General features: G+C 39.2%; 1 pseudogene; it reads left to right on the forward strand.

The window, feature by feature from the left end:
- The first annotated feature begins 3,187 nt into the window (after positions 1-3,187).
- LOC102133197 (PRELI domain containing protein 3B pseudogene) lies at positions 3,188-11,737 on the forward strand (annotated as a pseudogene).
- The last annotated feature ends 2,450 nt before the right edge of the window (positions 11,738-14,187 follow it).

Raw genomic sequence — 14,187 nt, forward strand, 5'->3', positions numbered from 1 at the left:
TTTTTAAGGCAGAAGCTGCTGCTATCATGCCGGCTGCGGCAGGGAAGAGCAGCTGGAGCCCCACACTTCTTGAAGCCAGTGGGAGCCCCGCCCCTTCTGAGTTGGGATGGGAGCTCCCGGTGCTGCTGCAGCTGCCCAAACCACAGCTGCAGACCCAGGCCTCCTGCTCTATAGAGCAGGCAGGAGCCCCGACCGGGGCTACAGTAGCCCAAACTGCAACTGTGGATCCGAGCCTCCCTGTGCTTTTGGGGGAGCTGGGAACAGGTAGGATCTGCCCTCCCAAGTGCGGCTGCAGACCTGGGCCTCTGGCTTCAGGAAGTCGACAGGAGCAGGGGACAAGCAGGAGCCCTGTCCCTTCCAAGTTGGCGGGGCGGAAGCTCCCAGGTGCAGCTGCTGCTGCCCTCCCAAGTGCAGGACGTGGGGATCTCTGCAGCCTGCACCCTTGGGAGCCCTTGGGCACCCCAGGAAGGCCCCCTTTGCCCCGTCCCTGCAGGCTCAGGGGTGTCTGCTCCCACTGTCTGGCTTCTCTTAGCCCCCAGCACCCTCTCCAATCTCGGGGTCCGGTTGGAGCCAAGCCCTGGGGCCATGAATGGCAGCAGGAGGCAGACATGAGCCCTAGACAGAAGGGCTGGTGTTCCCAATAAGGCCCCGCCCTCAGGACGTGGAGGGCCTGAAGGCTGGGAACTGGGCTGCCGGTTTCTCCCACCAGAGTGGGGACTCAGGTGCCTCTTCCAGCCCGTTCATGGCCGCCCATGGACCAGTCAGCACACACTTCCTCCCCTCTGAGGTCATGAAAGCCCTGGGCTCAGCCAGAGTAGGGCAGAGGATGGACCGGGGACGAAGAGTGCAGAGACACAGGCTGATCAGCTGCAGACAGGAGTACCCTCTCCACTGAGAGCTGCAGAGATGACCTGCTAGCAGAGAGGAGCTACTCTGTCTGCTGAGAGCTTCAGAGACCTGCAGAGACATCTGCATGACTTGCTTGCAGGGAGGAACCACTCTCTCCAGGACCTCCTCTCTGCTGAGAGCTGAACACTCAACAGGATGACCTGCCTACAGAGAGGAGCTACCCACTCTTCTGAGCTGTTCTATCACTAAATAAAACTCTTCTCCCCCTTCATTTGTCTGGATGCAGGACAAGAACTTGGGCAAAGGTGTCGTGGCCACAGAGGTTTCTGATCAGAGAAATCAACACCCCAGAGATCCCGTAACACTTTGGTTCCTTGATCTTGGACTTCCCAGCCTAGAACTGTGAGCAACAAATTTCTATTGCTTTTAAATTACCTAGCCTGAGGTATCTTGTTATAGCAGTCTAAACGGACTAAGACAACATCCTTTGGTCTTTTTAAAAAATGCATTTATACATATACACTATACACCACACATACATACAGTTTTGCTATTTGTTTTACATATGTGATAATAATATATAGATCATTACTCAACCTGTCTTTTCATTTAAGAATAGGTCTTCAGAGCTTTGCACATCACTGTAGTCAGCTCTAGCTCCTTCTTATAATGACAATCAGTATTTCATATTATGCATATAATATGTATTGTTTGACCATTTCTCTATATAACCAATAATGAATGTTCTTGTATACATCTTCGTGAAGCTGTGTAAGTATTTCTTTAGAATGGAATAATTGCTGAATGAAGGGGTATATACATTTTTCTAAAGTGATCTTTCAGATTCACTCCCATATTTTATATTTCCTATCTGTTTCTGCTCAAAAATTTAATATTTTCAATTATTTTAGTTGATACCATTCTGATAGGCAAAACTGGTACACTTGTTCTAATTTGCACTTTTCAGATGACAGTAAATTGGATATCTTTTTATTTATTCTCTGTTTATATATTATTTATTCTCTGTAATAGCAAAACTGTATGTGTGCTGTAAATTTTCCTTTCCATCCTTTGTCTGTTTTTTAAATAGGCTATTTGGCATTTCCTTATTAATTTGTAAGAATTCAATGTATGCTAGATTATTAACTATTCGCTTTCTAAATATCTTGCAAAGTTTTCTCCCTGTAATGTATCTTAACTTTACATATGATGTCTTTTACTGCTTTGAAGCTTTAATTGATCTGATCTACAATTATTTTTATGGCTTTTTTTTTTTTTTTTTTGCCTTGTTTAGAAATGATTTCCTTGTTCCAAAGTTAGAAAAATACCCTACTATGTTTTCTTCTCACATACATTTCAGGAATAACTTTTAAATTTATTTGGAGTTTATTTCAGTGAGTGCTATTAGGTATGGAGTCTATTTTTCCCCCAAATATATATTAATAGTTATTTCTCTTAACACAATTTGGTAAATTTCTTCAGCTGACTTAAAATGTCACTTTTATCATAAACTAACTTTTAAAATATACCTGGGTCTGTACCTAGACATTGGTTTAGAATTCCAACTTCCAGAAAATTTGGCACATAGCATTCAACATTGAGAAATAGCACAGTCAACTTTGAGAAAACAACACAGACAGTGGAGATACACAAAATACAAAATGATAAAAGGGAAATAACCACATTAGAAGAACCCTTTAAGATGGCTGAAATCTATGTAAATGAATTTTAAAACCTGGATAGAAATGAATAACTTTCTAGAAATTCACCACATTTATCAAAAGTGACTCCAGAAGAGTTGGAAAATCTAAACAGTCTGATTTTTATAGAAGAAATAGAGAAAACTTTCAAAGAGTTACACCCCTATCAAGGCAACAAGACCAGACAGTGTTACAGATGAATTTGATAAAGGCATTAAAGGGCAAATAATTCCAATGGTTTTTTTTGTTTGTTTGTTTGTTTGTTTGTTTGAGATGGAGTTTTGCTCTGTCGCCCAGGCTGGAGTGCAGTGGAGGTGGAGCCCTAGCCAGGGACCCGCCTTTCTCTACCCAGCACTTCTCTTTCCCCCTTCCCTATCATTTAAAGGGACCACACTGTTCCCTTCTCAGCACTCCTATATCAAAACTTCCATATTCTCTTTTTTTATTGGATATAGTTTATTTTATTTTATTTTATTATACTTTAAGTTCTAGGGTACATGTGCACAACGTGCAGGTTTGTTACATATGTATACATGTGCCATGTTGGTGTGCTGCACCCGTTAACTCGACATTTACATTACAAAACCTCCAAATTCTCTTTATGAGACAGATATAACTGGGCTGCGTGTCTGGAGGTCCCTCGTGTTGGGACCGAGGGCACCTGTGTTCTGCGGGCTGGCTGGAGTGCTGGAGGTGAGTCAGGGCAGGTGTAAACTCTGCACCTCATTGTTCCCTGGTGCCACCAGACATTGCTCAGGCTACCGGCACCATGAAGATCTGGACTTCGGAGCACATCTTTGACCACTCATGGGAAACTGTTACAACAGCTGCGACGTAGAAATACCCAGATCCTATGAACCCAGGTGTGGCTGGAGTTAATGTGTTGGACCGACATATAGATCCCTCTGGAAAGTTGCACAGCCATAGACTTCTCAGCACAGAGTGGGGACTGCTGTCCATTGCGAAGTCTCTTATTGGTGCAGCAAGAACCAAAACATATGTGCAAGAACATTCTGTTGATCCTGTAGAGAAAGCAATGGAACTTAAATCTACTAATATTTCATTTACAAATATGGTTTCAGTAGATGAGAGACATATAAAAACCATATCCTCAGGACCCAGAAGGAACTATTTTGACTCAAGAAGCCATAATCACTATGAAAGCGGTTAGCCTCAGCAGTTACCTTGAAGGACTGATGGCAAATACAATATCCTCAAGTGCCAGTAAAGGTGAAGAAGCAGTGGAATGGGTAATGCACACATTAAATGCTGAGATTGGGCTGGGCGCGGTGACTCACGCCTGTAATCCCAGCACTTTGGAAGGCCAAGGCAGGCAGATAACCTTAGGTCAGGAGTTTGAGACCAGCCTAGCCAACATGGTGAAACCATCTCTACCAAAAAATACAAAAATTAGCTGGACATGGTGGTGGGCACCTGTAATCTCAGCTACTCAGGAGGCTAAGGCAGGAGAATGGCTTGAATCTGAGAGGCGGAGCCTGCAGTAAGCTGAGATCATGCCATCGCACTCTAGCCTGGGTGACAAGAGTGAAACTCCGTCTCAAAAAAAAAAAAAAAAAAGCAGAGATTGAAGAATTGACAGCTCAGCAGGAGGAAGCAATGGCAGCAGCAGCATTTGCTGAGGAGGGATCATGAAAGTTGATAGACAACATCGGGTACCCCAGGTCTCTCCAAGCTGACTATATATTTATTTGTCATTTTAAAATTACAACTATATTTTAGGTAGTTTTTTTTTTTATAAGCTGATATAAGGCTATATGACTTTTGATGAAAACAGAAAGTCTTCTAAATAAAAGGGATCATCTGAAATTAATGTTGTTTGAAATTACTATCTGATTTTGAGGGTGCCATTATTTATGTGAAAAATTAACAAGAAGTCCTTGGAAATTGGTGTTGACATTAAATCTCCTTAAGGTAGTATTTTAAAGCTTTTCATACATTGAAACTCCAGCTGCCTTTGGACCAACTCCAGAACAGAGCAGAGTCACTTCCTATAGATGCCCATTACCCTGCTGCTGTACACTTCAACAGCTTGCACAAGGGAACTCACTCAAAAGGAGAAATTGTGTAGTTTTAAACTATATTTTGTGTAAAATAACTTGCTCTGCTATAAACCACCATTAAAAACCAGTGTTTTGATTTGGTACTTAAATATTTTCAGAGTGAAAATTATCACTAAAGTAACACATGACTCCAACAAAAGTATGGTTTTGTGTTTTGCTTTGTTTCCTTTTGAAACAATGTCTTGCTCTGTCACCCAAGCTGGAATGCAGTGGAGCAATCACAGCTCACTGCAACCTCCCTATCCCGGGTTCAAGCGATTCTTGTGCCTCAGCCTCCCAAGCAGCTGGGAGTACAGGCACGCACCACCACTCCTGGCTAATTCTTGTATTTTCAATAGAGACGAAGTTTAACCATGTCGGCCAGGCTCGTCTCGAACTCCTGGCCTCAGGTGATCTGTCCACCTCGGCCTCCCAAAGTGCTAGGATTACAGGCATGAGCCATTGCGCCAGGTCAAAAGTATGGTTTCATTATATTAAAGAGTACTGTAGGCCGGGTGTGGTGGCTCACGCCTGTAATTCCAGCACTTTGGGAGGCCTAGACGGACTGATCACGAGGTCAGGAGATCCAGACCATCCCGGCTAATACGGTGAAACCCCGTCTCCACCAAAAATACAAAAAAATTAGCCGGGCGTGGTAGCGGGCGCCTGTAGTCCCAGCTACTCAGTGGGCTGAGGCAGGAGAATGGTGTGAATGTGGGAGGCGGAGCTTGCAGTGAGCCGAGATCCCGCCACTGCACTCCAGCCTGGGCGAGAGAGAGAGACTACGTCTCCAAAAAAAAAAAAAAGCACTGTATTGATTTGCCAAAGTTTGTAACTTCGTAAAGGTATTATCTTCCTTGGATTTGTACTTTGTGATTTAGTATGCTGTACCATGGACTAGTTATGCTAACTGAAAAAATAGTCATTACCTGAGTTTTGCAGCACTCTAACCTAAACAGAACAGCTATTCACATCTTTTAGCACTTAACATTTGCCTGACTTAAAAATTGCCATGTGTCAAAATCATGGTTTATAATTGCTAAGGGCTGATATGTCAGGTCATTTGAATATTATTACTTTTTGAAGCAATTGTGACCACAAAACATCTTTTTTACGTGAAGGAACTGTATATCATTTGAAATTACTCAAATAATGTCTTGTTCTGAAGCATAAACCCTAGGTACTTATTGTTTTTAATAATATGGTGCCACTGCAGAGTTTGGGGGCAGTGGGGAAGAATGAGTATAATGACGAGGGGAGGATTGGCCTGAAACTAACCACTAAGTGAATTGCACTGCAGCTTTTATTTATGGGAACCCCTTGTTTGGGATCTCAGAGGGCAGCTGCAAACTGAAAAACAATTCAGTAAATATACATTGTTTAATATTTCATAGCAGGCAATAATCAACCACTAAATAACAGATTTAACATTTGCAATTGTTGCATACAAAGTATTTTTGCTAGAAGATGATTAGCTCTCACTTTTATTTTACAGTGCTTAATGTAATGAACTTCTAGTCATGTTTCCTATCAAAGAGATAAGTTAATATATGTACATAAACCACAGAAACAGTATTACGAACTATTTTTAAATTATCATTTTTCTACTTAAAATATGTTTAGCTTAAGACTTCTTAGGACATTTATAAAAGCAGGTTAAATTTAATAAGGTTTCTGATTTTTTTTTTTTTTTTTTTTTTTTTTTTGGTAACTGGAGGTAGTTTTTACCAGTGAAATAACATTTCAGGTAAATAAAACTTTGCTAAATATTGATATTTGATAAAAAGTTACCTTGTATAATTTCTGCAAATTATCCATGTTCTGAAAAAAGTGTAATGCCCTAATGATAAAAGATTTTTAAACAAATCCTAACAAATCCTTATCTTTTGGTTTTTCAAACTCTGATCTAATGGTACAATTTTATAAATTTTCATTTTCCAGTGCAGTTAGTTACCATTTAAAAAAAATAGCTGGTAATTCATAGCTTTTACATGTTAAATATAAATGAACAGCAAGTGAATGAATTTAAGAGGACTAAACTGGAATAAAGTGTTCATAATAAAAATCTTGGACTATTTAATATTAAAATTGAAATGTGAATTAAGAAAAACTTGTGTTAATAAAAACTTTCTTTTTTAAAAAAAGAAACAAGTAAAATTAAAGATCAAATCCACTTATAAATGTCAATGCAATAATCCTGAATAAAATATTGGAGAATATAATCCATAAAAATATTAAAGTAATATTATGGCTAAGTAAGATTTTGTTCAGGATGGCAAAAATGGTTTAGGAAATCTCTTTTTTTTTTTTTTTTGATGGGGGGATGGTCTTTTTTGCCCAGGCTGGAGAGCAACGGCATAGTCTCGGCTCACTGCAACCTCCACCTCTGGGTTCAAGTGATTCTCCTGCCTCAGCCTCCCGAGTAGGTGGGATTACAGGCGTGTGCCTCCACACTCAGCTAATTTTGTTACTCTTAGTAGAGACGGGGTTTCACCATGTCGGCCAGGTCAAACTCCTGACCTCAGGTGATCTGCCCGCCTCAGCCTCCCAAAGTGCTGGGATTACAGGCATGAGCCACCACACCTGGCCCTAGGAAATCTTTTAATATAATTCATCAAATTAATAGTTTTTAGAAGATAAACTATTGATCCTGTCTATAAATGCTGAAAAGCATTTGGCAAAAGTCAACAACCATTATTGACTTAAAAGAAAACAAAACTCAGTATGATAGGAAAAGACAGATCCTTAAAATGTTGAGATAAAACTTTTTCGGTTTTTTGCCCCCAAACTGAGATCATTACCTTCAATGTCAGAAACATGACAGGGATACCCACTATCATCATTTCATACTGTGCAGGAGGTACCAGTCAATGCAATTAGCAAAAAGGAAAAAATGAAATTGGAAGTATGAAATTGGAAAGAAAGAGGTAATGCTATTACTATTTTTTAATCCATACAAAATATTTTACATATTTACGGGATACACACGAGTACTTGTTACATGCATAGAATGTGTAATGATTAAGTCAGGGTGTTTGGGGTATCTATAACCTTGAGGATCATTTCTATATGTTGGTAACATGCATAGAATGTGTAATGATTGAGTCAGGGTGTTTGGGGTATCTATCACCCTGAGGATCATTTCTATATGTTGGTAAAATTTCAAGTCCTCTTTTCTAGCTACTTTGAAAAATACTATGCAATGTTGCTAACTATAGTCACCCTACTCTGCTATTGAATATCAGGGCTTATTTGTTCTATCTAACTGTATGTTTACACCCACTAATCAACCTCTCTTTATTCTTCCTACCACCCAAACACTCTTACCAGCCTCCAGTATCTATCATTCTGTTCTCTATCTCCATGAGGCCAATTATTTTTTAGTTCTCATGTATGAGTGAGGACATATGGCATCTGTCTTTCTGTGCCTGACTTATTTCACTTAACATAATCTCCAGTTCCATCCATGTTGCTGCAAATGACATGATTTCATTATTTTTTAGGACTGAATAGTATCCATTGTGTATGTATACCATATTTTCTGAATCCATTTATATACCAATGGAGCTATTTACTATTTTCAGATAACATGAAGACCTAGGTGAATCAACTGCAAAACTATTACAAACAATAAAATAATTCAGCAAGGTAGAAGGGCATAAAAGTAATATAAAGAAACCAATGCATATCAGATACAGAAACCACAATCACCTAGAAGCTATAATGGAAGAAAATCCCTCAATATTACAATATTTTTTAAAGTAATTAATAATAAATGATAATATTTATATGACAGAAAGCTTAAAACATTTTAATTTGAGTCCCAGAAGGGCAGGAGAGTGAGAATGAGGAATAAATATTTGAGGAGATAATGACTGAGAATACAGTCATGTACCACATAAAAATGTTTCAGTAAACAACAGACCACAAATACAACGGTGGTCCGAAAAGATTGTAATACCATATTCTTACTGTACCTTTTCTATGTTTAGATACACAAATACTTACCATTGAGTTACAGTTGCTTACAGTATTCAGTGCAGTAACATGCTGCACAGGTTTGTAGCCAGCAGCAATAGGCTATACCATATAGCCTAGGTGTGCAGTAGGTTATACCATCTAGTTTTGTATAAGTATGCTCTATGCTGTTCACACAAAGACAATGTTTTCTAAGGTCATGTTTCTCAGAATGTATCCCCATCATTCATTGTTTCATGAATGTATTCCAAAACTGATGAAAGGCATCAATCCACAGATTTGAGAAGCCCTATGAATCCAAAGCAGAATAGTTACACTGGAGATACAATGTAAACTAATCAATGTGAAATCTGGGTTTATTGGGAATGGTGAGTCCCTATGTGACCTTGAGGCATTGGAGGAAGAGAAGTTGGTACCTTTTGATTATCCTTGCAACTCACCTCTCAGACTTCTCTGGTCCCAGGTGACAGACTTCTGGTCTGGTTGGGTCTGTGAGTTTCTTTACACTAGTGTTCACTGAGGTGTGGCTAGCGAAATTCTGGTTTGTTCTCTCAGCTGAGTTAAAACCCTGTGGTTCTCATTGTGATCTCAGCCTACTTTGGGTCTCACTGATCCTGTAAGTTCTAATTCTCCATCATGGTCCTCACTAAAAAAACCTGTCCTGTGGCTTCTGTGGTACAGTCATTATCCTCTGGCTACAGAAGCCTTTAGAAATCTTCTTGCTCTCACTTCAGTTGTCTTTAATCTAGTGGTTAAAGGCATAGACTTCATAACTAGATTGACTTTGGGTTCAAATCCTCATTTCATATTACAGCAGTGTGGTCATGGACAAGATAGTTAACCTCTCTGTGCCTCAGTTTCCACAATTTAAAAAGCGTAAAAAGGACCTATGTCATAGGGCTGTGGAAAAGATGCAATAAGACCATTTTTGAAAAGTACTTAGACTTGTTGCTGGCACATAGCACTCAATAAATGTTAATTATTGTTGTTTATTGAGGTTCAGGAAGGACCAGTAAATAACACTCCATTTCCTCACCTGAGTACTCATGTAATTAAGAAATATATAGGAGTAAAGTAGATGGAGATCAAAATTCACCTTTTCTTTTACACTGATAATGCATTATTGTAGAATGTGATTTATGTCTCTGGGCAAGTGTCTTCTTTACACCAAACCCCAGAAGTAGGTGGATTTACTCAATCACAGGTGGCAATGAACTGGGGCAAATCTATCCCTGTGAAATGTATAGTAAGGGAACCTGAGCACATGCTTCTGTGATCAGATCTCTTCTTTCTCTAATCTGTTACAGCAATAATTGCCTATATAGTTAATTTGGCAATCGATCATGTCCAGCCTAATGCCACCATAGTAGAGGTGATCAGATGCTGTCAGAGCTCTACTCGTATCCCATTAGCACACTTGGCCATTTCCAAACACACAGATCGCACTGAGCAAGCACCCACATCTCTCTGTTGTAAGGCTGCTTTTAAGCAGTGATAACCCACTTTTCCTGCTAGTGCAGACAGCAGGAAGTGCCTGGAAATTTATTTAATATAAGTAGCTACCACACCCCCAACCCAGGGTGCCTCATCTTAGGGGCTGATGAACAGGAGGAATAGTTACCCCAGCTCCCTGGCCCCTGACCAGAACATGGTCTCCAAAGACTGAAAGACTGAACTGATGTTACCCTTTATGGGATTTCCCTTCCTAGCACCACTTTCCTACTCCCCAGATCACTTTCACACAAATCCTCATCTGGGGATCCCAACTTAAGTCAGGAAACAAATCTACTATTGTCTAGTGGTATTTATATATATATTTTTACTTTCAATTGTTTTCCTATGTTGAATTGTTGTAAAGGTTTCTTTGGGGGATATGAGCAGACCTCCGACAGAGTGTAGTACTTGTGTTTCTTCATACTCTCCATCGTATAGTAGTACAAACAGTAGGAACTAGGCTTTTTTAAAAAAAAATTGCTTTCTCGATGGATTCTTTTTTTAAACTGACGTCAGAGAAACTGAAACTATGTGAAAAAACAAGGCATTTGGAGAATATACATACATGTCATGCAAAGGGTGCTATACACAGCCATATAATTTTAAGGTTATCTTCTGAATACGAAAATATGTTACATAAATTTATAAAGATCACAGAGAATATTTAGGTTGATATGAATATTGTATAAAATTATTATTTGGGATTGAACAGCTCTGTACATGCTCTTAGAGACATTTTAATGTTGAAGTTGCTTTTAAGAATTATTAACTAGTGAATAATTAAAATGTTGTCAGAATGTATTCAAGGCCAATTAGTTTGGTTGCAGATAAAAAGTCCTAAGAAATCCATGACTGCCAACAATGGCAATTAATATGGTTTTATTTGCATGCTAAAACAATCCAGGGTAGGTCCCAAAATGTACATTTTCTACAATACAGTAATTTAGCTTTCATGCCCAGACTGGAATTGTGATACTTACAATAAATGAATCCAGTAATGGAGATGCAGGAAAATAATAGCATAGTGATAATATTTGACATTTGTATATGCTTTTTTACTTTTCAGATAAATTTTGCAGCTCTTTTACCCTGATAGCTGGACCTAAAACCTATTTATACCCTTATACAGGCTATAGTTTTCTTCGCTTTGAATATTGACTTATGAATTTCAAACCACCAATTTGACGCTTTTATATCAAATTAACTGTTTATTTGGTCAAACCAATTCACTTGACCTGCCATCCTGGTGACAAGCAGATATTTCCTGAATCAGTGTCCATCAGTCCGTGCCTTGCTTCAGCCATGCCCAACCCCTGCATCTCTGACAGCCAGGTCCAGAAGATGTATCTGTGCTGTTACAAGTCTCATCCTACACGTTCTGTGAAGCACCGAGGGCAGCGCCTGACACTGTGTTGGGGAGCTCTCTAAAACCTGTGAATAGGTTTGCGTCTTTCTCGATGCCTACTATTTGTGTCCTTTTGCTTCTAGATCTGCTATACTCCTACTTTTCTGGATGATTCTCCCAGCTTGAGTCCTGCTGTGCTCCTCTCAGTTCCGTTCACCAATGATAGTGATGAATTCCATTCATGCCTTATAGCGGAAGCACACCATCTGCATAATATTCAGCTATTTTCTAGAGTTAAATTTACCCCCTGAAAATATGTTTGATTAAATACATGTAGAGACTTTTCCAACTGATAATATTGTTAGTAGTAGTAATAAATATAATTTTCATTATTACACTCAGGCTCAGTCCTTGTACTTAAAACAAACAAACAAAAAAAACTATAGCCAAATAGTGTACAGTGAGACATTTAATAAAACCTGGAGTTATATTTTGATTATTAAATTAATCCAAAGCTCACAAGGGATTTTTAAGTGTCTTTCACCACCAAGCAAGTTGTGAGTAAATATATAGAAAAAAATGGAAATAAATCTAGAAAGCTTTATATTATTTTGGCCAGGTGCAGTGGCTCACGCCTGTAATCCCAGCAATTTGGGAGGCTGAGGCAGGCAGATCACAAGGTCAGAAGTTTGAGACCAGCCTGGCCAACATGGTGAAACCCCATCTCTACTAAAAATACAAAAAATTAGCCAGGTTTGGTGGCGGGCGCCTGTAATCCCAGCTACTCGGGAGGCTGAGGCAGGAGAATTGCTTGAATCCAGGATGTGGAGGTTGCAGTGAGCCAAGATCACGCCGTTGCACTCCAGCCTGGGTGACAGAGCGGGAGACTCCGTCTCAAAAAAAAGAAAGAAAAAGTAAAGTTTTATATGTACTTTAAAACCAGGCTTTCTCTTAGCAAATTGAAGATGCTAGTTGAGGATACTTTATAGACATCGCAGGCCCCCAAATATTTTGAACTTAGATACCCTGATGCCCAAGGAAACATATTCATTTTGCTGAAATTAATAGGTTGTTTTAATTTTTAATTTATACAATAGCATGTACATAACCTTTTATTGTCTACTCAATTTTACTTCTGGACATTTACTCAGTTAATGAGTCTTTAAAGAAGATACTGACTATCATAAACTCTTGGAAAGACTCATTCTGTGGTGAGCTGAGGGAGTAAAAATTTGTTTTCCTTTTTTCTGTGGAGGTAGTGGGGCTGCCAACTCTTCTTCCTAGCATGTTTTAATCATTTTATTTTTTACTTTTTAATTGTAATGGGTACATAGTAGGTATCTATATTTATGGGATACCTGAGATATTTTGATACAGACCTACAGGGTATAATAATCACATCAAGAAATTTTCTCCTTTTTTTTTTTTTTTTTTTTTTTTTTGGCAGGGACACGTCAAGGTCCTTATTTGGAACTCAGGCTGTGACATTAAAAAAAGGTAAATGGGGTTTCCATCGCCTCAAGAATTCATCATTTCTTTGTGTTGCAAACATTCCAATTGTACTCCCTTGGTTACTCTAAAATGTCCAACAAATTATTGCTGACTGTGGTCACTCTGTTGTGCTATCAAATACTAGATCTTACTCATTGTATTGAACTCTATTTTTGTACCCATTAACTACCCCATTTCCCCTTTCCCATCTCCACTACCCTTCCCAGCCTCTGGTAGCCATCATTCTACTATCTCCATGAGTTCCACTGTTCTAATTTCAGCTCCCACAAATGAGTGAGAACATGCGAAGTTTGTCTTTCTGTGCCTGATCATTTTTGGGAGCTACAAGAAAGCATCTTGGCCAACTAGGTGTCTGCACAGATTTCCATCTGGAAAGGGAAGCTCTTTCTCAGAGGCAAGTGAAGGTTTTATTTCAGAGCCGAAAGCTCAAGGCGAAGGTGCTCGGGAAATTTTTCTTCTTCTTCTATTTTTTCCTTTTCTTTTTCTTTCTTTCTTTCTTTTTTTTTTTTTTTTTTTTTTTTTTTTTTTTTTTTTTTTTTGGCAGGGGCACGTCAAGGTCATTATTTGGGACACAGGCTGTGACATTAAATATATATGTATATATATATTCCTTCAGCAGCAATCTATTACCTTCTTTGCCCATAGGACACCTGTGCTGTTGCCCAAGTACATGTGAAAAGAACAAGTCAGCCTCACAATTTATACCTTGCCCCATTTGTAACAACTATGAAGTCTCGTCGGATTCATCTTTTGGTTTGTGTCCCATTTTAACAAATCACTCAGAAGGCTGCCAAAGATAATAACGTCTCATGAGGAAACAAATATTTCATCTCAGTACTTTCTTCTCAAGCTGAAACTGGATCATTGCAACTTGGTGTAATGCCCTTTCTTAACTCAGCCTCTGAAATTTACCCCATATATGAATAGGAAAAGATTCTTAACTGTTATTTTCATGTTGGTATAGAGTTCTGCTCAGCAGCACTTAGTTCTTTTGCTCCTTTTGAAGCATCATGACTGCCTGGTCTGTGCCTTGATGGATGTCAGCACTCTCAGGTCAGGTCTAGACAGGGCAATCAAACTACCCAAAGGAAATTCAGTATTTAGTCTTCTGTGTGGATGACTCAGTACCTGGTCACCTGATGGACTACGTGATAGTTTATTCCAGTATTTTTGTTGAGATAGACAAAAAAAAACTCTGTTAGTTATCTCACAATCTTTCAGATATGTCAGGAAGTTGTTTCTACATGTC

This window comes from Macaca fascicularis, chromosome 1, assembly GCF_037993035.2.
Source record: "Macaca fascicularis isolate 582-1 chromosome 1, T2T-MFA8v1.1".
NCBI classification, from domain to species: domain Eukaryota; kingdom Metazoa; phylum Chordata; class Mammalia; order Primates; family Cercopithecidae; genus Macaca; species Macaca fascicularis.